At 41.7% G+C, this 25,513-nt stretch overlaps 1 long non-coding RNA gene across 1 annotated transcript in view; it reads right to left on the reverse strand.

Moving 5' to 3' along the window:
* Positions 1-22,671, reverse strand: part of LOC136016796 (uncharacterized) — a 139,877-nt gene extending 117,206 nt beyond the window's left edge. Inside the window, exon 1 of the long non-coding RNA XR_010613698.1 lies at positions 22,627-22,671. This is a non-coding gene — a long non-coding RNA (uncharacterized LOC136016796). The remainder of the gene's footprint in view (positions 1-22,626) is intronic.
* Positions 22,672-25,513: the final 2,842 nt, after the last annotated feature.

Here is a 25,513-nt window from a genome sequence, read left to right on the forward strand (position 1 = left end):
TATCTAAAATTCATTCAGGATCACTGAACATGAAAAGGTACAAAATCCATCCAGGGATGTATCACTAGATCTCTGTCCTGGTCATAGTTCTCTGTAGATGTTGCTATTGGTGACTTGTGGAGACAGCATACTTGGCTACAAAGACCTGAGATATGAACTACTCTGGCAATTAAATTCTTTTTTGAAACAGCAATAACCTCAACAGATAGATACTCATATTAATTCTACTAGACCAATTCCAAACAAGTGAATAACCAGAGCTAAAATATTTGGAGATTTTAGCCCTGAAATTCAAGGTGTGTTAGAGCTTGCATTAATTCAGTAAGGTCTTTCTCATTGAATTTACTTGATTCTAATTCAAATATCACAGAAATGCCTTACAGTATAAAATACATAGAATATATAATAAAATGTTATAGAAGATAACAGTGTCAAATGAAAATTATTCCCTATAAATGCTTTCCATAGGTTTTCTTCTTTAGGCCTTTCCTAAGATTTCTTATCCTATCATCTACAAACTCCTATTCCTACAACTTCCTGCTTTCTGTTTGATATTTCCTTCTTGCCATAGAAAACATTAAGCGCATGAATTTTAGCCGTCTCAGCCAATGGAGGGATCCTTGAAACATTGCTTCAATCCAACCAACCAAAACCCAAACACCCAAACAAAACCAAACACACACAAGATTTTTTGTTATACTCTGTTGTATAATTCATCTGTAATATTTAATGAGAGTAAAAGGAATGACATTAGTATACATTACTGTGAAATCAAATGCAAACTAAAACTTCTTAACTTGAAGCAGCATTAGAACCTTCATAATTAGAGAGCTGTGCAGGATCACTTTGAACACATGTGCCTGAGCTAAATTCATACTTTGTTTACTGAAATAAATAATTGAATATATGAAATAAAGAGTTTCATGGTATTAGCATATAGCTATACTACAAGAATAGAAGTTTTATTTGTGTATGTATATATATATGTTTGTGTATATATGTAGCCTTATTTTTTAAAATCAGGAAGAATTACAGAACAAAACTAATTACTCGAGAGCTATAAATTTTTTTCTTTTTATGAGCTAATAAAAATATCAATATTTCAGCTTGGGACAAAAAAAAAAGAAAAAACATTTTTTTGTTTTGCATTTTTTGTTTTTACAAGCTTGCCTGGAGTAACGACTGTTGTTTCAAATAAACACAATTCAACAATTCAATGGGAGAAAAAGAAAAGAAATAAAAAATAAATAAAAGCCCCACTAAACAAAAAAAACCCCAAGAGTATTCTTCAAAGATAACTGACTTATGGACTGATTACTGAGCAACTGATATGCAGCGGGCTTTGTATGACATTTCAAAAAGTATTTCAAAATTTCATTTTAACACATACTCCACTCCTAATGAAAAATGTTCTGTCACTGATAAGTGGCCTTACCAGAAGAGTTTGTGGTGAGAAGGCTTTGAAAGAAGGAAATGAAAAGGGTACAGCCTTTCATTACATTAGGTAAATCTATTTGACCACAGAGAGGTTGAGACTCTGCTGTTGAGGTTACAAGCTAAATAGGCCATCAACTTAATTAATGTATGACTTTTCAACCAATGACACATTTTAGCTACACCCACCGATCAATGTAATTCCTTTACAAGGTTAACCCTCTGCCACCAGCCTGGTGTTTGGCAGACAGCCTGCGAGCAGCACGGCACCGCTTGCACGCGTCTCCTAAACCACCTTGGGGGAGGTTCTCCAGCAGTTCTCAGGCTTCCGTCAGACAGCTGCAGCCAGCTGTGAGCCAGGGAAATGCAGCCAGGACGTGCCAGATCACACCCTTCTCCCAAAACCATGGTGGAAACAACTGCCACTCCACTGCCCCCAAAGCCTTCCTCCCACTCTCCCCTCCCACGAGGGAAAAAGGCGCCCAAATCTGGGTGATTAACAAAAGATGTTTCCCAGAAACTTCCAGTAAGCACGTCCTGTACAATGACAAGCACGTTATCCTGCTCTTCAATTCTGCTTTAAAATCCCATTCTTCTGCTTGACAGCTCCTGTCTTGATTTCAAATCCACAATTTTGGATTCCTCCTTGTGATGCTGACACAGTGCTCTTGAAGCTGGAAACTGTCACTCACACAAAAGTTTTGTCCTGAAACTTGAAACCAGGTGAAACTTCCCCACTGCTTCCTTCCCTCCCTTCCCCCAGCCCAAGAGTTCTTGGCAGCTTTGCAGAAGCTTTTGCCAAGTTTCAGGGGAATTTGAGCACACCTGGGTTGAGCCTCAGAAGCTGAGGAAGGATGTGCAGACATTGATGGAAATTGTTCAGAACAAAAATAAACCTTCCCCTCAAGAGGTTTCATGTCACCTCTGATGTGCTCCTGGGCTGCTACAGCTAATATAGCTTCCCAGACTGTACCAATGCTGCTCTTAAAACTGCATTTTGGGCTGCTGTTGCTGTTGGCTAGAAGCACATCTGAAACGTGCCTTTCTTTTCTTGCAAACAGCTTAATTAAGATGTTATTTGTGATATTAAGCACAAGAGCAGCACTGAAACAGAAACACTTCCGTGTTATATATTTTCTGTGCATGTTCTAAAGGTTACGTGCATTTTCCAGCACACCAAGGACTCTTTCTGAACAAGAGGCTCAGTTGAAACAGGTCATGCTTACCTTGTGCCCCACTTCTTCCCCTGGAAACCCATGGACTAGGGACTCATGGCAAAGCCTGTGTGTTCTAGGTCTAGCCCTTTAATTTCCTGACTCATTTCCAACATGCTGCATCTCTAACTCTTTTATGAGACCATGCTTAGAGTATTGCCTTTTTTTTTTTTTTAAAGATATTCATGTTTTGCTTGTAGACATTGAGTGATAGAGGCACAAATCCAGATTAAAAAAGCAATTATCTAAATAGACATTACACCTTAAATGATAACCATAGCCAAGGTGTGGGTTCTCAGCTCCCTCCTCATAGGCACTCCCTCTTTCAGAGCAGATCATATGTCTGAGAGGGTCAAAGAAGTTAAATAAACCTGAATAAGAGAGGAAACCCTGTGTAGTGAATAGAATTTGCCCATGTTATCAATTGTTTATTAAATAATCGGTGTTACATATATGTGATCTCTAAAACATTGAACAGAAAGACTAGGATTATTTCCTATTCTTTCTTCTTATAGGTTATTTGAAAGCAAGAGCAAAACTTTCAGCCAACTTGAAAATCTTTTCTTGTCTGCCAGCGCAACAGAATCCCACTTGCCCACTCCACTGCCAGCTGAGCTTCAGCAACCAGTGTCAGGCTGTTTCCTTCTCCAAGGGTAAAGTTGGGATTTTTCACAGCCCATATAATTTTTGTTGTTGCTGTACATGAGCAATTGATTCCATGGAAGTAAACAACTGACCGCCAATCACTTCACACCTTGGGCAGGAAGAGCAGTTCAGACTCATTTCCTCTGCCTTTCGCTGTCCATTCTACATCACCCGTCTTCACTTACCCTCCTGACAGCACCAGCATCCACCCTTACCATTTTCCCCTCTTTCCCCTCAGGACTGCTACCTATATTTTCTAGGACACCAGGGAGGAATATTGTTTTCACTAGAGTGCCATGGTGCCACAGCACAAAGGCTCAGCCCACCAAGCAGCAGGTCAGTGTGGGGCAGGTCCCACAAATAAAATACAGAATTTTAGTACAACTCTGACTCATATCCATACTGTAACTTCAGGTACCTCAGTCTCCTTGCACTGCTTTAGCTTCCTGTCTTTGAAAAAATGGTGATGGGACCTTTGTGCCTCAAAAGTGCTGCCCACTTCGACTACCAATGCAACACCACTGCAGCTGATAATGATCGACCCAGAGGTGGGGGTAGATCTGATGCAAATGACAGTCCTTTACGAGCACATTTATATTCAACTCTCTCTCCTCATTACTGAGACTAGCTTGGTCTCAGAAAGCCAGGTAGTAAACCCAATCCCATTTGGAGCCAGAGCTTGCTTGCTTTCTTTTTGACATAATAAGAATGGGTCAGACAAAGCATCGTGATTTACTCAGGTGGAGGAATTTTTCAGAGAGGAATGGAAAAGAAGTGGGTGCAGTGGCTTATGCTAATTGTCATCTATTTATTTTGGGGGATAAACTACTTATACATGGTATGTTTGGCTTGGATTAACTTGGGCAGACACAGAATGACTGTTCACAGTTTGACCTTGACATGAGTAACTGGCCTTTGGCAGAGAGTGGGGACATAGACGGATTCTGCCTAAAGAAAGGGATCAGTCACAACCCAACTGCGGCAGAAGTTGCTCCGGCCATCAGATTGGACCTGGGAAACACTGGCTGGAAATGGGGAAGAGAGTAGGGGTGTAAAATACAAACTGTGGTTGGAAAAAATGGAGAGCAGGAAAGCGAGGTTGACCCGGGGTACAGACACCTCCTGTTAATACAATTTCGTTTGGAATGACAATGTTTGTACCGAGCTGAACTCGAGGACAGGAAAAGACAGACAATAGCACAAAGCTGCTGCATTGTTTGCCCCATGTGCTCTTTTTTTCCCCTTGGCTTACCCAGCTGATCATTATGTAACCGATCAACTGGGCTAATTTTCAACCTGTCCAGGATACTCGCAATTATGTATTCTTCATAGAATGTCATGGTTTTATTTTTAAAAGGTCCGGAATATTTCCTGTGATTAATGTCTGGATTTGTCGTTTTACAGGGCATATAGACACAGGGCAGTTCAACACGAGCAAGCTTTTAATTTAAGTATTTTAACAAAGGGATTATATATTCTTTCCCTTCCTTACAAATCTTCAGAAGAAAAATACAGCAATGGCAGATGAAGTGGGGCATGAAACACATTGTTTTCTGTACTGGGAAGGTCTGCTTAAAAACCAAGAAGAATTCTAAACGACAAAACAATTTTTCCTGGCAAGTTTGGTATCAGGCTTTGTTTTGCTAAACCTGATTATGTACTTTGGCTGCTCAGTGCAAGCATTCTACTTATTTGTCCAACAGCTTTGGAAATAATTTTTTCATGCTGACTTTGAGTGACCATTTAGCACACACTGCAAAGGTATTCCAGGGACAACAAACCTCTGCAACAACTGAAGGTTCACTTCAAGACTTGGGCTTTTTTTTCACTTTTCTAGTCAAGCTGCTTTAATAGAGCTCTTCTGTTTGTTTTTAAACCTGCTAGCCACATTGCACGTGTTCCAAGGGAAGAAATGTCAGTCAGAGACTGCACTGACCATATGGTGAATATCACAAATATTGACAAAAGGGTTTAAAACAAACCAAAAAAAAAAGTCAGGATTTCAAATATATCTCTTATTTCTATGCATTAGAACATCATGAAAGTCTTCATATATCTGCGAAAAACAGATAAAGTACAGAAAAGATGCCGAGATCTGCGTAACCTCTCTCATATTCTCTTGCAAGATCTCGGCTGTTCTGTTTAAGACCTTTTCAGGGCTCTGTCCAGTTCAGTCTCTAAATCCTGAATTAGAAGATTTCTAGCATTGTCTTCCCACAGGCAGGACCAGAGGGGAAGAATGATGCATAGGTCTCAACAGCCAGAACCTCTCATTTACACTTAGCAGGCAACTTTTTCAGATTCAGGACACTAGCACATTGACAAAACTACTAAAATCCTGTCACACAGTGCTGTGCCTTTTGCAAACACCTGTTCACTACCACTAAACACCCACCCCCACTGGCATTCATATACTTCCCATACAGTAAATATTTACTGGCCATTCTCTTCCATTCCTCCTGAGAGAAACCTGCAAGAACACAACACAAATATGTTTGATATGAGAGTAATGCATCTAAATATGGAGATCTGAGAAAACAAAACAACCCTAACAACCACCAAAACCATCACCAGGTTTGGAACTAGAGGCAAGGAAAATCAGTCTCTATGGGACCAGCAAAACAGTGCTGGAGGAGCTGGGTCTCCCAGTGACTGGAAAATAAAGGGTCGTCAAACAATTCAGTTAGCCACCTCTGCTGTACTCCCCAGCCACAGTGAACATGTTTGTCAGCTTGTGAAAACTTAGGCTGGGCACATTACTAGAGGCTTAAGACTCAGAGCTCAGCTAGCAACTCCTTCCTTGGCAATTTTATTGTCACAGAAGCGTCACTGCTGGACCTTATCAGTGGGTTGGAAAGGCCACCCAAGATAACCCACAACAGGCAGGCAGAAGCAGTGCATACCAACGCTTTTAGCTGTGCATACCGACAGTGAGCAAACAAATACTATTGAACATTATGGCCGGTGCTAATATGACTTTGCTAATGTAAGGGATTAACCTCTCTCTGCTTCAAATCACCCTCCCTGAATATGAAAATAAGTATACCAACTTGCATGCCTCAAGCCAAATCTTTAAGCGGTAATGATTGCTGACTGATTGGCACTACGAAGTATCACACTTCGCTTTTCTTCACTCAATGGGAATGATAGATATTTCAGAGTTTCTGATTGATTGTTTTTCACCCTCACAGAGCAGAAAGGACAGACAGCCCCAGCACAAATACTGTTGTTCCCTTTGCTTTCTGACACCTTAGATCTGTTTCTGGAAGGAAAGATTCAGGTTTCCAGCTCCACTTATTCCCATTACAAGTGAACTGAAGGTTCTCTTAAAATTTACTAAAAATCTTTCCCAGGTAGCTGGAAAGTTCCTCTTCAAGAGAAGGGAAGGGAGGCAGAGTTCTACCATCCAGAACAACAAGAAAACTTTCCTCCTTAATTGTGCTAAATTACCCATGGGTACAGGATGAAGAAAATGCAAAACAGGTCCTACTATCCTCAGCTCTACAAATCTGGGCCCTATCGATCACTTGAAGAGCAATCTCCGGAGACTTAGGGAAAAGGTATGCGGTTTACATTTGTCTTCTGCGAAAGGAAAATCAGTTAGCCTATTTTCATGAAAGTCACTTATTGAGCTTGGTCACATTTACAATTACACCCTTCCTTTCAGAGCCACATACAACAGACTCAAGAAATCAGAATAAGGTGTCTAGAAAAACAGTCTTCAGCAGTAGTGCCTACACACGTCTTTGTAGGAGGTTATAGGTTTAATATTTCTAGGCCTCCCCCCATTAACCATGGTGCCTTCTGCCTCCAGGTACTGAGCTGAGGGGAACAGGCCAGTCATACTGATAAACAGCTTCTCAGACGTGACAGGTTTCTGCTGCTGGTGCACAAACTCACTCCAGGATCTTCTTGTAACATAATCAGTCTGAAATAAATTGTTCCAGTCTGAAGTAATGGATTGTGTTTCTGCAGGCTTAGGAAGAAGAGGCCTGGAACAGATAATCTTTTGTTGCTATCATGACGATGCCACCCAGGGCACCCTCTGGGGACATGACAGGGCTTCACACTCAATCAGCTTCTGGTTTACAAACACTGGGTGGTCAGTCACATAGCACCTGCTGCAAAATGCTCAGCCTTTCGTCTGGTCTAGGGAAGTCTGTCCCTGGACTGTGTCTTCTCCCAGAGTACAGCACTTGGCCAGGCCAAGCCCAAACTGGTCTTCTATAGAGGGAGACCATAAAAAGGAAGAGGACTAATGAGTTTTTAACTCTCCATTAGGTTCAACAAGGTTGCACTCATGGCTTAAAGTGATGGAGTTTCCTCTTGTCACAGCAAACTGCAAGTAAACGTGGCCCACAGCTCTCTTCTCATTTTGCCAAGTCCACTGACAAGACATCACAACCCAACTTCGTGACTTTTCTCTCTTAAGACATTAGCAGAGAGGAGATACCTGTTCTCCCAACAGAGAAGCTGTGCAATCTCACAAAATGCCAGTGCTGACCTAATTGACACACACTGTGCCCAACTCTCCTGAAGAAGGCAGAGATCACTATTGTGGTGTATCCCATCCTAGGGGCATTGATAGGCCTTAATTGCCCTGAGAAGCCTCATCTGGGACCCTATGTAGAGTCCCAGGAACCCCACTGAAGCTAAATGCCCAGGATCCTGCTCCTTCCTCATACTAACTCTGAAGGAGCAGCAGGGGCATGGCTAGACAAGCCAGGAGCCAAGCAGGACCAGGGTGGTGACAGTCAGAAGATCCACCTAGAGACTCAGTGACCATGCAAAAAGGTGGGGCTACCATTGGGCACAGGTACATGCCTATGACATAGCTGAGGTTCACCTAGTTGTCAGATGTTGGCTGCCATATCTTTGGACATCAAGAGCTCCTTGACATCTTCCAGAATGCACTTGAAAATCCTAAGTCACTTCCAGTTCCAGCTTAAAACAAACCTCTCAAGCCAGACAAGAAAAGTGAACTACAGATAATACGCCATTTTCAGTGCTTGCTTCTTAACACCTTTTGTTACATCCAAGTGTTCCAAAACGACTGTTGTCACCAAGAATATCTGCTATGGTGTTATGTGTACACTACCTGGCTACTTCGATCAGAAGACTAATTCAAACAGCTCATTGTTTGGTCAGTGAGTTTCACCACTTCCCTTCTTCCATCCTTTCCAACAATACTTTGAGAAAAACCTCTCAGTCACCATCCTGTCTATTAAAGCACCTGCCTAGAAGTTTAACAGCTTTGAGTTGCAAAGCCTGCAGGACGCTCCAATGAGACAGTGACACAAAAGTGGAATTGAAGGACAAAGGCAACAGATTGGCACCTGCTAGAAGAATGATACCTGCCTCCAAACGTTTCTTTTAATTTACCTTGAATGCAAGGTAAAGGGGACGTTTCACCAGGATGTGATGAACTTTGTCAAGACTGTGTATACAAACATGGAAGCATTCAACCACATGCCCTATAGACTTCAAAATGGGTATTTATATTCCGCTTGCTTTCATGCTTTTGCTCTGCTGCTAACAACATCATGCTTTCTTTTTATTCTGATAAGCCCACTTCTTCTAGAATGTCCCTACCAGTTGAAGATGTTAATGTCATACTTCATAGGTAACTGCATTACAGTTACAAGTTAATTGCTTCCTTAAAACCAATTGAGTTTAGCCAGCATGAATTTAAAAGTGCTCCTGTAAGGTGTAAGACGCTGCCCACCTGAATACCTACAGTCGTGCTGTAAGAAGACATTCACCAGGTCTCCTAGACCAGGACTGAAAAGTTTTGCTCAAACAAGTGCATACACAAGAAACTCACCAAACTGTGTAAGAGTTGCTTGTATAGGTGAACAAGATGGGGTTGCACAATCTAGGAATAATTTTCAACTGCTCAACACTTAGGCATAATGCTCCCTTGCTAATTAAAGGCAATTCCACTCTCTACCAAACACATATTTGTTTCTAAGTATTTGTTTTTAAGCAGTTCCAGGAAACAAGCCTTCTTTGCCCATTCCTCCCCTCCATACTCCCACCTGCCCCCTCCATGCCCTGGAAAGATGCCTTTTAATTCCAATCCTCCACGTATCTCCATGCTAATCCAGGAACAACTGCACTGAGTGGGAAAAAAGCATTACAGCTCTGCTTGGGGCCCAGGGAGGCAAGTCTCGCCAAGGCCCTTTTGTTGTTCTCCAGGTAGGATGTTTAGCTTTCCATCCATGCAGCCTGAATTCCTTTCTCACCACACCCAAGGTCATTTTAATGAAAATTCCTAAGCCCATGCCAGCAGGATAAAATTGTTCCTAATCTTTCAGCAACACGTCATTTGATCCCCAGGCCCACTGGGGTTATTATTGTGTGGCTGCAGAGCGCAGCAAAGCAGACAGGAGTAAAAAAAATGGCAACCACTGCAGGAGATCTGCTTCCCTTTCCCAAACTTTCTTTCAGATCACCCTGGATTTTATTTTTCCCTCTAGAGCACATTCACCACCTGCCAATTTTCAAGGGATAATGCCATGTTTTAAGTCACCCTCTGCCATTCCCTAGGAGCTGCACACGTTTTTTAATGAAATTAATGAGGAAGTTTATTTTTAAAGGCAGATTGTTTCCTCTGGTTTGTGTTTTCAACAGGAGCTGCATGTCTGTGTGGTCCACTCCTTGCAGTACTGTACTGATGTTTTACATCTGTGTTCAAGCAATGCTTTAGGATCATGAAAAACAACACAAAAAAAAAACCCACCAAAATTACAGCAAAATAGCATTTTTGGCAGGACACACAGGAGGAAAAAAGGCCTAGTGAATCCAGTACAATTTCTTTTTTCTGGACTTCTCATGCTGACACAGGCATCTGTGTTTTATACAAAGCTTTTGGGGGATAAGGTAAGGTTTAATTCTCCTCCTCTAGTTTAGTTCCCTCTTCGTGGCCTATCTGAGCAGTGATTCTCTTTCGGTATCATGCTGAGATCTGGAAATCCACTGCATCCTTGCCTTAGGATGCCCCAGGCCTCACACAAATCTGCCTGCTTTTTCTTGTTAGCACTACTTGCTTCCCTGGCACAAAGTCTGTGGAGATTCCCACCTCTGCCAAGTAAGATGCAGTCTTATAAATTAGCAAATTTCCTCACAGGTATTTAAGTCTTTGTAGGGCTGGGCAGTAGCTACTTCCTACTCTTTCATCTTTTACCCAGACATGAAAATTTCCAGTGTTTCCTACAAGCAAGCAGGACAGGGAATTTCCTCCTGTAGAAACAATGAAGCCATCAGTCTTGCACAAACACTGCAATTTCTGTAAACCTTACTACCAAAAAAACTGTCTCTCTAAGATTTGCAGTGAAATCCACCCAGTTCTTCTCTACTACATTTCACTAGCAGATCTCAGTCGTGCATAGCAGAGAGGAGTATTGCCATCTCCAAGGAGAAACAGTAGCAGGAGAAAGGGAGCTCCTTAGCCAAGGTTGCTGGACATAGAAGAGCTCAGGCAGCAACAGAAAGGAAAACTTTCAATCCAGGCCAGGAACGTGTCCCAGCTTTCTCTAGACCTGATCTGGACAAGTGCCTCAGAGCATCTCTTCTTCCAAACAGTTACCTAATTCACCTTGCTATGGGATGAGGGGTAAGCAGCAACGTTCGGTCTTTCCTAATCCCTTTGAGTGTTTCACTGAATCTGCAGGAACTTCATTTTTCTAGCTGCAGTCAGCTAGTAGTGTATTGGCCCTGAAGCATACTGCTAAAGAAGCATTGCTTCTAAAAGTTATAAAAACACAGCTACTAATGATACTTTGGCCCATGCCCTAGAAAGTAGTACATTTGAACCAAGAAGCTATGCTACTCCAACTGCTCTCCACAGCTCAAATCCTATAACTGGAATGTTACCATTACACATTTGAGCCTCTCCCTCATGCCATTCCTCATTCCTAACATTTGTTGAACTGCAGAGGAACAAGTTCAATTACATTGAATGTTATATTAATAATTTTTTCAAAGCTAATCTAAAATGTATACCTGACTGGAATACGGGTAAACTGGTGGCCCTAACAATAGAAGAGGGAAGTTATACCTGCCTATACTATCAAACAATTACATTGTTACCAAGGCTTGGGGGAGTCAGAAGACTTTTTTTTTTTCCCTAGAATTTTACAAAATACTTAAGAATTGTTAAAAACTGAGATTACTTCACAGTATAATAGCTGTGTTTTCCCAGATAAAAAAGTAGTGCCAAAAAAAAACCCTTCAAAATCATTGATACAAAGGACAGAGAAACAAGACACCACTGCACAAAATGTATTTTTTAATATATGTATACATACACACTTTATATATATGTGTGTGTGCAAAAATTTAGAATCTGCTAATTTCTACCAAAACTAGGTGTTGGGGGGTACATAGAAATTAGTACCTACATTAGTGCTCAAGTACTATCACGTCCTTTGCCCACAGAAGAGGCACACCATGCATAAAACCTCACACTCTCTAATTTATCTTCATTCACTACTAGCTTTTCCAAACAATTATTATCCTGTAAACTGCTCTTGGTTTATACAATCTACTTCACCATTAGCTATAAAGAAACAGTAAATATGGCCAAATCTACTGATAAACTAAGCTAGAGCCAGGGATAATGTAAACACTCTGCCAATCCACCTTCTTCCATCCTGACCTGCCATACTTTTGTTATTCTAGGCCTGGGCCTGATCAGAGACAATTCTTTGTGCCAAACAATTAGCTAATCACACACACATACACACAAAACTTAATAATAATAATAATGAAACATAATTAAAAACATTCCTCAGAATTGAACTTGGGAAAGAAAAAAAACAAAGAGCAAAATAATTGAAGGAAAAGTAGGGGAGGATGTCATTGGGGGTAATATATGAAGAAAAGATTGATTTATTTTTATTTTAAGGTTATTTTACTTAGCTTTGGGGGACATGGGAGTGTTTATGGGGCAGTCTAACTTGTGTTATCCTGCAGTTATTGTGCAGCAGGATAGGAGACTGATTGACTGATCACAGCTCAGACTGTCAATGACCAGCATCATAAATGTTGATGTATCCCCTGTAGAGGAAATGTGCAGACAGACTTGACGGATGGATTGAGTATAGCAGAGTCCCACACTAGTCTGAATTGTAAAAGTTAATGCCGTACCATGCAGGAGTCCTCCTGATTGATAGGATGTTTGACTGGTTGGAGCCCAGTCCCACAAGGATCACAGTTCTGGGGGTTTACAGCCCACCGAATTCCTCAAGCTGTCACAAAGCTGGGCTCTAGTCACATACCTCTCTTATATGTTAATCAAGAAGGTTGATTCATGACAGCTGAGGATTGCTGCAGCTTTCTATTTGTGAAGTAAAATGAAGAAATTACTTCATGTGGCACCTATCTTTTGATGGCTGCACAGATTAAGGGACAACAACCTGCTAATACATGTGCAAGGTCACTACTTTGTTTACAAAGGTACACTGTAGAATCACTCAAGACAACTTTGAGTACTCAAGCCTTTCCTCAAATCATGCTATCTTTAGAGACTGACTCTTTCCACTGAAGAGTGAGTCATTGAACCTTCAAACTGCATTGTCTCACTATAAAACCTTTTATTGTCATAGCATTAAGGTAGCTAACGCTGTCAGCTTTGTGCCTTTCTGCCCTACTGCATTCATACCACAATAAAATGTGAAACTGTAGTAGCAGGAAATAGCTGTTTGAGCATACTGACCAGTTATTCTCCCTGGAATGCTTTTAATATAAGATAATGCTACATGATTTATAAAATGATAACGTGGGGGAAATTCCCAAAATTGTCAGAAGCACAGGCCCTGTAGCAAGAAAACATGTTTTGTAGCACAGGTGGCTTTAAGGTTCTGTTTGGGGTTTCAAAAAAAAATCTTATATCCATTAAATCTCTTCATTTACTGCTGCTACTGTTATTCTGAAACATGATTTCTATCTTACTTGGACTTTTTCAATATCTTTCCATTTTAGTATCTAGTTTTCTATGCATGTAGTCAAGAAACACCTAGAGCCTTGCTCATTTTCAACAATTTCCCTACCAATTAGTGTGATTTTAATAAGAAACAAAGCAAACAATATATTCACTCAGATTGGGGGTAGATAAATTTACCTGCTAAGATAGCAGTCTATATGTCATCTTCCTTTGGTACTTAGTTTTCTTGGAGAAGGAAAAGACAGAATTCTGAGCCGTGACAGAGTGTGAGCCTTTAAATACTGTGGCGGCGAAAGTACCAACCCTAGAAGACTTTCACTATTTTCCCCACAGCTAACATGAATGGAAGTCCCATGGAAAGGCTCTGCACTACATTTGCTGATGTACATGGTGTATTTTGTATTCAGATCTTTCAAAATCACAAAGAGCAGAAAAATTATATGTGGCAGCACTGGCTATTATTGGCAGAGAAATACAGATATTGCATGTGTATATTGCAAATACAGCAATACACTGCCAAAATCCCTTCAAAATAAGAAGAAAAACAAAGTCACCATAAGCCTTATGCAGAACAGAAAATGCAGGCTGAAATTATAGCTAAATCCTATGCAGTCTCTCAACTCACCTAAAGTCCCAGTGATCTTGCTGCTGTGGGGCCACTGAAGAGGGAACGAGAGAAAATCCCCACCTGGATTTTTCAAGACATTCCATTATGTCCTCTGAAAAGCCAGACAAAATATGAAAAAATGGCAGGTCGGAAACCACAACCATTCCCCCATGGGGTAACATGCTCTACTTGTCAAAGGAACAACAGCTGCACAAGCAGTAAAGAGAACGGCTCTGCTACAAAGGAGTAAAGTACCTCAGGCCATTCTGAAGAATAGAGGTGGATGAGATCCTCGGACACTGTCATACAAAGATGCAATGACAACACTTGCCTGTCACTATGTGAGCAAAAGACAAGCTGCAGTTGGAAAGGGAAGTCAGCTGGAGACCCAAGGAAACAGTAGAAAGAAATAGCATGTAGCACCAGAGCAACAGGCAGCCTCCCTTCCCCTCAGAAAGGAGACCATGGCCAGGACTCCGGGGGGGAGGGAGGGCAGACACCAATGAAAGAGAAGAGGATCCTCATGGGGGACGTGAAGAAGGAAGCACATACCTACAGCAAGAACGCCAGGGGTGGTAGAAGCACTTACAGCCAGGTCTGCCTTCAGTTCTGGTTTAGCGCTATTACAGGAACAAGGTCCTGTTATGCCACTACCCAGCTCATGCTATATGAGAGAACATTACCTACGCTAACCACCCCTGGCATGTTTCCCGTGCCAATGACTTTTGCACAGATCTTTTAAATTTGGCAGAAGCAACCCTTTACCACACGTAGGGATTTTCCGTGCTGTGGGGAATTCCTCCCTGGACAGAGGATAAGGTTCTGTTGCTACAGAGGCCTTAACTAACTTGCAGAGATACATTTTAATGATGAACCAGGCCCAAGGATTTGTAGATTCATTACAGATATTTTCAGTTTCACCTCAGTGATACCTAGTATTGACAAATTTGAATTTAAAACACAACAGACATAGCTCCAGCATCCACTAGTCTCTCACCTGCTCCTAAGAAAAAATGGTTAGCACCCATTCAGAATGGAAAACTAGCATAATCACTGCTCCTCCTGCACTAAGAATGGCACCGAAAGGCTATATCTTGGATGTGTGGCAGTAGCACACAAACAGCCAGACAGGTACAGCACATTGCTTCCCCATCCATTCCAAACACAGAAGGATAAGACTTTTTGTCAAAGGGATTAGAGTTTCAACATCTGGAAGTGAAATGTTTCCTTACTCAGTTAAATCTATCAGTTTTGTTCCATTAACATTCCCTACTCAGCAACCTCATCCAGTTGACTGCCACATCCACATTCCAGCTGTTGCCTGAGCCCACAGTTCCCATACGGCTTGTCACCCACACGAAAAAAAAAACCACTCCCACTTCCCAAAAGAGCCTATGATCTCTGGCTACTGTAACCTTGATACGAGTAACTTAAAAACTTCAGTGGGGAGACAACACATTCAGCTGAAGCCAGCAGGTTTCAGCTGGTATGTAGACCTACATGAAAGTAATGAGCAACCACACATTTGCTGCAGAAGTAGCCAGTGGTAACCTATCAGTAGTATGCACAGGTGCTATCATAGCCTCTGAGTCACAGTACATCTCTGAGTTCAAAATACAATACCAGCAAACCCTAACAATATTCTAGAACTCCATATCTTTCATCGTTTGAATGATGGGGGGAGGGGGTATTCACTTTCTTTTTTGTCTGGAGCAGAGGTAGGAACTTATAGAAAGGTATGATCCAGGAGAACACCAATGGGAAGATTTGTACCTGGATTAAGAAAAGCAGCTAGGATCTGTTATTATACAGATACATTTCTCCTCTATTAGAAATTCAGAAATAAATTCTAGTAACTCATGGTGAGTGGAAAATTCTATTTGCATGGACCTTTACATGTGAAACACAAAAAGGTGAACACTGTATGGGGGAAAATTAATCAGGGTGCTAACATAATTGCTATTGGCATGGAAAGATGCACAAAGGAAAAGTGACAGAATCTATCAAACTGATGTATGACTTTTTTGCCATGAGTCAGATACATTTTTTACCTCCATGCTTGTATTCCATTCCTCCAACTGATAAGAAAAAAAAAAATCTTCTCCATTTGTTTATGGAAATAGGCATTGGTTTTACTCTTCACCCATATCTTGCTTTCATGCCTCTTTCCAGCTGAAGCCTGAAGGTGCACACAACAAAGCCTAATTGCAGTCACTTTGCCAGAGTAGCTCAGTCCAACACTTAAACAACATACTTTGCATCATTCCCTTGCTATAGGTACTGCTCTTCCCTCCTGTACAATAACATTCTCCCATCAAGCTTTGTTTTTGTAGCTATGTAACCTTCTTCAATGGAAGATCTGATTCTTCAGCTGAGAAGCTTTTGAACCCTTCTGTTTCCCAATCAATCTGCTTCTCATGCAAACTCTAGCAGCTGCAAGGCTAAATACATACATGCTTACTCTCAGCTAACACACCATAGTCTAGAAAAACTACATTCTCCAAATTGTGAGTAACATACAAGCAAGTGGTCTGGTACCCGTGAGAGTGAGAAAAGCTTGATTCTACATCTTCTGCCCAGTGTGCGTGGACTTGAATCTACATCTCTAGAAGGTGCCTGATTCTAAAATAGGTCTCCTATCACCATTCTGCTTTATTCAAATATGCTAATGTTCAATGGACACCTTATACCACACAAATAACAGCGGTATTAGTCTCCCTTGCTCTCTCCCTTTGGCCTAATCTATATCTTTTTCCTAGGCATCTCTTACTACCTTTTTGTCCAGCAAGTTACTGCACTTGTGGCTGCATGCACCCAGATTCCAGCCTCAAGCTAAGAAGCCTGGATACCTGACTTAGAGCTGCAGATCCTGGATACCTGACTTAGAGCTGCAGATCCCATGGGGTAGCAGGATATCCAAAACTTGGGCTGCTTAACTGCCTCTGTCTCTTTGGGCTGTAGCTTAATTTCGTTCCTGCCCTGCTCCTTCCCACCCCTTCCAGCGGAGAAAGCATGACCTGTAATATACCTCCAGGAAAAAAAATGGTGAAATTAAAGTTTGCAGCTGGCGTTTTGGTTAACTATAGCGCCATAAATGCAAAAGGGCTATTTCAAACAACTGGTACACAGTTGGAGCCCAAGACTTCCTTTCACAAACACCAAAAAAAAAAAAAAAAAAATCACAAAAAACTTTTATGCTTGCTTAAAAGAAAATCAAAACAGTATTATAAAAACAAAAAAATCTTGTGTCATTGTTTAATGAGGGGGTTTATGCTGACTATGTTTAGTAAAGGGGGCTTTTCTGAATGGTATTTGGAAAGAATGTAGCTAAGACCTGGGTGGGGTGTGGGTGGCCACCCTGAAGATATTTTCCCTCTCTATTCGCATAGCTACTCTGTGATCTTCCTTCCTGTAAATTAATCACTAAACTAACATCAGAGACTCCTCCCACTCTACCCCAATGCATCACAGGGTTGAGCCTTCCAGAAGATGTTACCAGCCAAATTACATTTTTCCTCTTCATGTTCGTTTGCAGTACAATCACACTTAAAATGAACTGGTAAAGTTGAGCTTTCGGCCAAGACATGTTTTCAGATAGGTGCCGTTGGGAACTTCCATACTGGGGCTTCTTGGGTTGTTTTTCCAAAGGAAGTACTCAAGAGAAGGTAAGTAAGGAAGAATCGTGTTCAGTTAACCAAATGAATACTGAAGGAAAACAACACAGCCTGAGGATAGAAAAAGGAACGTGACTTGAGGATATGACACTTCTACTTTTTCCACGCCTTTTTGCATGTGACAAAAGCTAACTTAATGGAGGTTAAAAGTTACAGTCATCTTTTGGCTTCCTGATAACTGATACGAAATTCAGCTAAGTGATTGACTGAAGTCACCTTTGGACACTCCTACATAACTAAAAATCGCCACTTTAATTGGCACAAATAGAAATTTCATTAGCAGTTTTACTAGAAAGATTAAGGAACAGCTACCTTCAACACTGGACTCCTGCTAGCTGCGGTCGTCACAGCACTGACGAGACAGCATGAAGCATTTGCTTCCCTAGTGCCCATGCTGTGCCTGTCCCAAAAGCTAGGCTTCAGACAGCAGACAGAAGCACAGACATCATTCCTCTAGCTACCTTCAGATAGGTTTCTCTCTATTGTTCCATGTCTTTTATATTCTTATTACAATCCATGTTTCCAGAGCGGCAGTAGTGCAACAACTGCTGCAAGTTTTTTCTCTTTGCAAGGAAGGAGTCCACAGTCTACCCTTTCCCTGCTACTGTACTAGAAGAAGTTGAACATATTCAGTGTTTCCAGCTAGCCTAAGAAAGAGCATTTCACAACACTTCAGGATCAGGAATGGCCTTTTGAGGTGAATCTCTCCATCTTCCCTACTTAACTGCACTTTGGTCTATATCGCAAGGCTGTCTCAGGGTATGCAGCCTGGCTCCTTTTGGTGGAAAGCAAAGACAGAGAGACGGTCCAAGCATACACCTAATGTGCTTCAATGGCAAACAAACATTCATTTTATAAGACCTGACTACAACTAGTCTGCAGTGCATTAAATTGGTTCAAGGAAGGTGAAACCAAACTGGGTTAGGTGCACTCCGGGAATGCACCTAACACAATCCACACATAACAGGCACTCAATACAGACTAGAGCTAGTCCAAGATGAATCCCCCTAGAACTCACAGGCTGTGTAAATATCTGCATCCCAAGCATCAATTCAGTTTACACACATTCCTACCAGGACACATGACACACTCAGGATCTGTGGCACCAAGCTCTGCTTGGTCTGGTCTCTCTAGCCCCTCTTTAAAAGACCCATGGAATGGGACACTAACAGTTTACTTGAAAATGACTCCTCTCCGCTTTTGTCTCTAACCAGCTAGGCACCCTGGCCTGATTTTACAATTGCTATTTTACAGTGCTCAATTACTAGCCAAAGAAATGAGCAGGACTAAAGCTGAGAACACGCTTAGCTCCCCTTGGCACCACTGAAGAGACACATATCACAAGTAAGAGCCAGAACATTACATCACCACCCAACACATGCTGATGCAGGCTCTGACAACCTCTTCAAGTCCCTGTATTTCCCTGTGTCATTATACTTGAGTCTATTTTCCCTTTAAGCTATGGGGAGCACATTTTGGCTAGATTCAGTCAGCACACACTTCAGGTCAGGTGAGATGGGAAGGGAAAACATCTAGGTTGCAAATCATACTAGTTGAGGCCTAATAGCTCAGTGCTCTCAAGATCTGGGTGGCTGTGCAAGTACCAACTGACAAGAAAAAGATTTAGCAATTCTCAAGCAGTTATGCTGTCTGGTGGCAAACTAAGGGGAATTTTGCTGACCTGAATGGTAACTCCTTCACTATGCAAATATGTAACAAAGAGAATGAAAATTGAAGACTGCTATAAAAGCTCCAAACAAAGGTCCATCCTGTGTAATATCCTATCTATGACAGTAATCAATAACATACATTAATAGTAAATATGAGGAAATGGAAAAGTAACAGTACTTTCCTGGTAACCTCTCCCAGCCCTAAACGAGCTACAGGTCAGGATCTTCAAGCCAGAAAAAAAATATTAAACGGTTTTCTTCTTCCATTAATTTGTTCAATTGGTGTGTTCTTTTAAACTGATGTTGCAAAAGGTCGTATATGGCTATTGGCAAAAATCAGAAATAATTCCATAATTCCTGACTGGAACTCACACTGTCTTTCCTTACCTTGGAATATTTTACGATGTCCCCACAAAAAGACATAACTAGACAGTCAAATCAGGTACTGTTAGTTCATTTGTGGTCAGCAAAACACAAAGGGAAGCACATAAAAAGGTGTTTTGTATTCAGGGAGATATATTTTTTCTCTGTTCATCTAACCACCAAATAATATTTCCACAACTTAGGCATCATTAACATAAAATGGATAAAGAATTGGCTGGATGGCTGCATGCAAAGAGTTATGGCCAATGGCTCAATGTCCAGCTAGAGACCAGTAACGACTGGTGTCCCTCAGGGATCAGTGTTGGGACCGCTCTTGTTCAACATCTTTGTCAGTGACATGGACAGTGGGATTAAGTACGCCCCCAGCAAGTATGCCAATGACACCAAAGCTGTGTGGTTTGGTTGATACACTGGAGAGAAGGAACGCCATCAAGAGGGACCTGGAAAATTCAGAGTTAAAAAGAGGCTTATAGAAGGTGGAAGCAAGGACAGGCGGCCTGGGAAGAATGCAGGGATGTTGTCCGGGAAGCTAGGGACAAGGTTAGGAAAACTAAGGCCCAGTTAGAATTAAACTTGGCCAGGGATGTTAGGGATAACAGGAAGGGATTCTATAGGCACGTAGCAAATAAAAGACAGACTAGGGACAACACAGTCCCCCTCCGGAAGCTATCAGGAGAACTGGCTACACAGGATTTGGAGAAGGCTGAGGTTCTGAATGACTTCTTTGCCTCGGTCTTCACTGGCAAAGGCTCTGACCACACCACCCAAGTCTTGGAAGGCAAACGGAGGGACTGTGAGAATGAAGACCTTGGGCCCACTGTAGGAGAGGATCTGGTTCGAGACCATCTTAAAAACCTGAACGTACACAAGTCCATGGGACCTGATGGAATCCATTCACGGGTCCTGAAGGAGCTGGCGAATGAAGTTGCTAAGCCACTGGCCATCATATTTGAAAAATCATGGCAGTCAGGTGAAGTTCCCGACGACTGGAAAAAGGGAAATATAACCCCCATTTTCAAGAAGGGGAAAATGGAAGACCCGGGGAATTACAGACCAGTCAGTCTCATCTCTGTGCCTGGCAAAATCTTGGAGCAGATTCTCCTGGAAGGCATGCTAAGGCACAAGAAAAACAACAAGGTGATTGGTGACAGCCAGCATGGCTTCACTAAGGGGAAATCCTGCCTGACCAATTTGGTGGCCTTCTATGATGCGGTTATGGAACTGATGGACACGGTTAGAGCAGTTGATGTCATCTGCCTGGACTTGTGCAAAGACTGTCCCACACAACATCCTTGTCTCTAAATTGGAGAGACATCAATTTGATGGATGGACCACTCGGTGGATAAGGAACTGGCTGGATGGCCACACACAAAGAGTTGTGGTCAATGGCTCAATGTCCGGCTGGAGACCAGTAACGAGTGGTGTCCCTCAGGGATCGGTGTTGGGACTGGTCTTGTTCAGCATCTTTGTCGGTGACATGGACAGTGGGATTGAGTGCGCCCTCAGCAAGTTTGCCGATGACACCAAGCTGTGTGGTTTGGTTGATACACTGAAATGAAGGAATGCCATCCAGAGGGACCTTGACACGCTTGTGAGGTGGGCTGATGCCAACCTCATGAAGTTCAACCATGCCAAGTGCAAGGTCCTACACCTGGGTCGGAGCAATCCCAGGCACAGCTACAGGTTGGGCAAAGATGAGATTAAAGAGCAGCCCTGCAGAGAAGGACTTGGGGCTGCTGGTCAATGAGAAAATGAACATGAGCCGTCAGTGTGTGCTCGCAGCCCAGAAAGCCAACCATATCCTGGGCTGCATCAGAAGGAGCGTGATAGGACAAGGGGCAATGGGTGTAAACTGGAGCATAGGAAGTTCCACGTTAACATCAGGAAGAACTTCTTTACTGTAAGAGTGACAGAGCACTGGAACAGGTTGCCCAGGGGGGTTGTGGAGTCTCCTATACTGGAGATATTCAAGGCCCGCCTGGACAAGTTCCTGTGTGATGTACTGTAGGTTACCCTGCTCTTGCAGGGGGGTTGGACTAGATGATCTTTTGAGGTCCCTTCCAACCCTTGGGATTCTGTGATTCTGTGATTCTGTGACCAATAGGTCGAAGGAGGTGATCCTGCCCCTCTACTCTGCTCTTGTGAGACCCCACCTGGAGTATTCTGTGCAGTTCTGGTGTCCTCAACATAAAAAGGACATGGAACTGCTGGAACAAGCCCAGAGGAGGGCCACGAGGATGATCAGGGGACTGGAGCACCTCCCGTATGAAGATAGGCTGAGGAAGTTGGGGCTGTTCAGCCTGGAGAAGAGAAGGCTGCATGGAGACCTCATAGCAGCCTTCCAGTATCTGAAGGGGGCCTATAGGGATGCTGGGGAGGGACTCTTCATTAGGGACTGTAGTGACAGGACAAGGGGTAATGGGTTAAAACTTAAACAGGGGAAGTTTAGATTGGATATAAGGAGGAAGTTCTTTCCTGTTAGGGGGGTGAGGTACTGGAATAGATTGCCCAGGGAGTTTGTGAGTGCTCCATCCCTGGCGGTGCTCAAGGCCAAGTTGGGTGAAGCCTTATGTGGGATGGTTTAGTGTGAGGTGTCCCTGCCCATGGCAGGGGGGTTGGAACTAGATAACCTTGAGGTCCTTTCCAACCCTAACTATTCTATAATTCTATGATTCTATAACCAAGACATGGACATGATACCACAAGACGCAGAGCCAAAGATTTTATAGCCTCAAAAACTCACAGAGATTTCAGCCTGAGAACGCCCTGAGATTTCTTGAACACCATACATCATAAAGATGATTCTCCTAAATCACTGCTAACTAGTTTTGAAAAATTAGTGTGTGAGAATTGTAACTCATATGTAGCTCATATGCTGATTCATAATCTTCCTCTCCTAAACTATTAATTCACTAGATATTACTTTAAATCCATACTTAAGAGAACACCAATTAAAATGACAATAAAAGAGGGAGGGGAACAGGAAAACAAATATTCTCAAACCAGAAAATGCCAAATTATATCCAAGCAACCATGCAATGTACTGAAGTACCTTTGTGAGTAATTCCACCCACTGAGCTCCATCACAGGCAGCCTCCTTATTTCTGAAGGAAGTGTGTATTTTCCTAAAAATAATAAGAGAAAAAGTGGGATTTATTTTAATCACAGGGGTATTGGGTAAGAGTTAAGATTAACCACTTTATGAATAAAGGATGAATCAGTACCAAAGCAAGATATCTGCAAGGATGTACTGCTGTGCTAAGAATTCTACCATTTATACCAGGTTTTGTTCAACCACAGCATCTCATCTCTGCTCATGTATGTTAACAGGTCAACTGTTTGGATAATCCTTAGCACCCTTTGCAATCTAATCCTGGAGCTGCCGGTCTAAACCTAAAGTGGGGCTTTACAGATCATAGTTCCTACAAAGCCTATTACACTGAAGATGTAGCTCTTCTGGGGTGAATAGCCAAGGGTGTATTTCCTGAAACCCAAGAAAAGATGACACTGTATTGATAAATCTGTTCATCAGTAGATCTTTGAGGTATCCTAAATGGAAAGGTAGAAGGAAGACCCAACTTACAGGGTAGAAATTTCAGATTTTCTTACACTGACCAGTTTGTCACAAAATCAGTTTAGCATGGTGTTTCAGCTAGGACATTAATCACCTTATCGAGCTTGCCTCCAAAGAGTTTATGTTCACGCTAAAACTGAAAACTTTTTTTCTTTTTTTTTTTTTCTTTTCACACAAAACTCATATTCACATCTGTGAACTGTTTCAAGCCCATCCCACCAGCTGTTATTTTGTACAGTATAACTCCATCCATTAGGGCTCAGTTCCTATACACTGATGACTGCTATTGGACCAGAGAGAAGAGCACAGTGCTGTGTTTAATGTCCATCACAAAATTTAGAAGAAGCCAAGCAGTTAATCCAGCAAGAGGCCTGTTGTTTCAGTTCTGGTAACTCATGAGGGAAGTCTGTCTCATTTCCTAACTCATTGTTCTGGTTTCAGACACTCAAATTCCCTACACTCATTATATTATTTTTACTAACTTTTTTTTTTTTTCCCCAGTGATGCCAAAGGATAAATACTACTCATATTAGTTGACATTAAATGGCTCATCTTGAGACTTGAGTTAGTCTCAGTGAAGTAAACAGAAACTACACGTGTTCTGTATCATACTCAGACAGATAATATTAAGCAGCATCACTGCAAGATGAATCTCTCAAGTAACAAGGTTTAATTTCTCCCCTTATCTGTATAGGCTTTCCCTCAGGAAAGAAAACTCACAACAAAAGGGCAGCCTCTAATGTAGGGCACTTATTGACTCTCAGCTAGCCTGAGAGAAAGTAACACACAGTCCCATGGAGAAGCTGGTTAATATTTCTGCAAACACTGTCTTCAGTCCGTTTCTGTCTACAAGTGAGAACCACCCTGCCTTTCTTTCATGTGACATCAGCATTAGGAACTAGATGCAAAAGGAGTCAGAACTATATTTTCTGTGGACACAAAATTTGTATGTTTTTTTCATACCGAGTTTAAGAGTGACAAACATCAGGATAACTTGTGAAATAGAAACAGCTTCTTCCTCCCCTCCAATAATACCTTTTCAGAAAAAGACTTTTTACCCCCACAAGTGAGTTTTGTTCTTCCCTAAAGTACTTGTTTTCCTCCCTAAGTGTAAAGGATACTTCTTTTGTACGTACTTCTTTAGTGACTCCCCCCATCAAAACCAAAAAACAACAAACCTCCAAACATTTGTTGCAAGGAGAACAGCATTTGGATTGACTTTAAAAAATAAACATATCCTTGAATTTTGAAACATAAATATCTTTTTACCTGAAGATTAAAAACATAAAAAGTTAACAGCTGCAGCAGTAACAGAAAGCTGTGTGCTACCAGATCTCACCTGTCCTTATTAAGGCAGATGTCTTACACGTGTTTAATGTCTGCAAAATCCTCTTCATACAGGTTACTTATAAAAGGGCAGTTTGTTTAATTTTAATTGCATCTCATTCTAAAATGGCTGCAAACTCTGAAGCTGGGAACACTGGATAGCAGCAAAATCTGTGTTGATTAGGCTGACACACAGCAATACTGTTACAAAAATCTCCCCCACCATCATCATTTCTCCCATAGTTAATAACTGAGTTCACGGTGTTCAAATAGCTTTTACAGAAGTCCCTTCTGCTGCAAGCCCCTCTTCCTCAGAGAGCATCCTCAACTTTCATTAGTCATTTGCTCATCACAAAAAGAAAACTGGGTTCGAAGCTGTAAAATAGCAAATGTCATGTCAAGATCAAGACTTTGTAGCGGATACCATGACCTGACTGGTTTATCAGGATCAAGTGCAACTGCTAGTCTCTGAGATAACATTATTGAAATTCCAGCACCACATGAACAACATGCTGCAATTTGTTTCCTAGCGCAGTTTATCACTAAGTAATTCTTATGAGAAATTCAGCATACTTCTGTCCAGAATTGGAACATTTTACTTCCCAGGCTTAGAATTTAGTGTTCCGGAAGCAAAGTGAGAGTGGGTATCTACAGGGAAAATAACCTTTACCATTTCTGAAAGACACAAAATCACTATGAGTGGAACCTCTCTATCTCCAGGTTCACAAATGGTTGACACAAAGAGAATCGGTAAAGATTTTAATTTACTTTGATATAAACATTTCTGATGCTAGTAATTCACTTTACTCTCCAGAAAATGAGCCATAATTTGCCATGAGTTCATAACTGGAACTTAAAAATTAAACATCAAGAATTCAAACACCCTCACTTTAACTTCTCTAACAAGGGATGGTTTAACTATCCCTTGCTTCCAAGAAGGAGCATCTCTGCAACAGCTCTTTAAGAAATTCAATAGAAAGCAAAGGAGAATGAAAATTAAAGTTGGGGAAAGAGAGTATCCAGGAGGGGAAGTGAGAAC

The sequence above is a fragment of the Lathamus discolor genome, chromosome 1, assembly GCF_037157495.1.
Source record: "Lathamus discolor isolate bLatDis1 chromosome 1, bLatDis1.hap1, whole genome shotgun sequence".
NCBI lineage: Eukaryota > Metazoa > Chordata > Aves > Psittaciformes > Psittacidae > Lathamus > Lathamus discolor.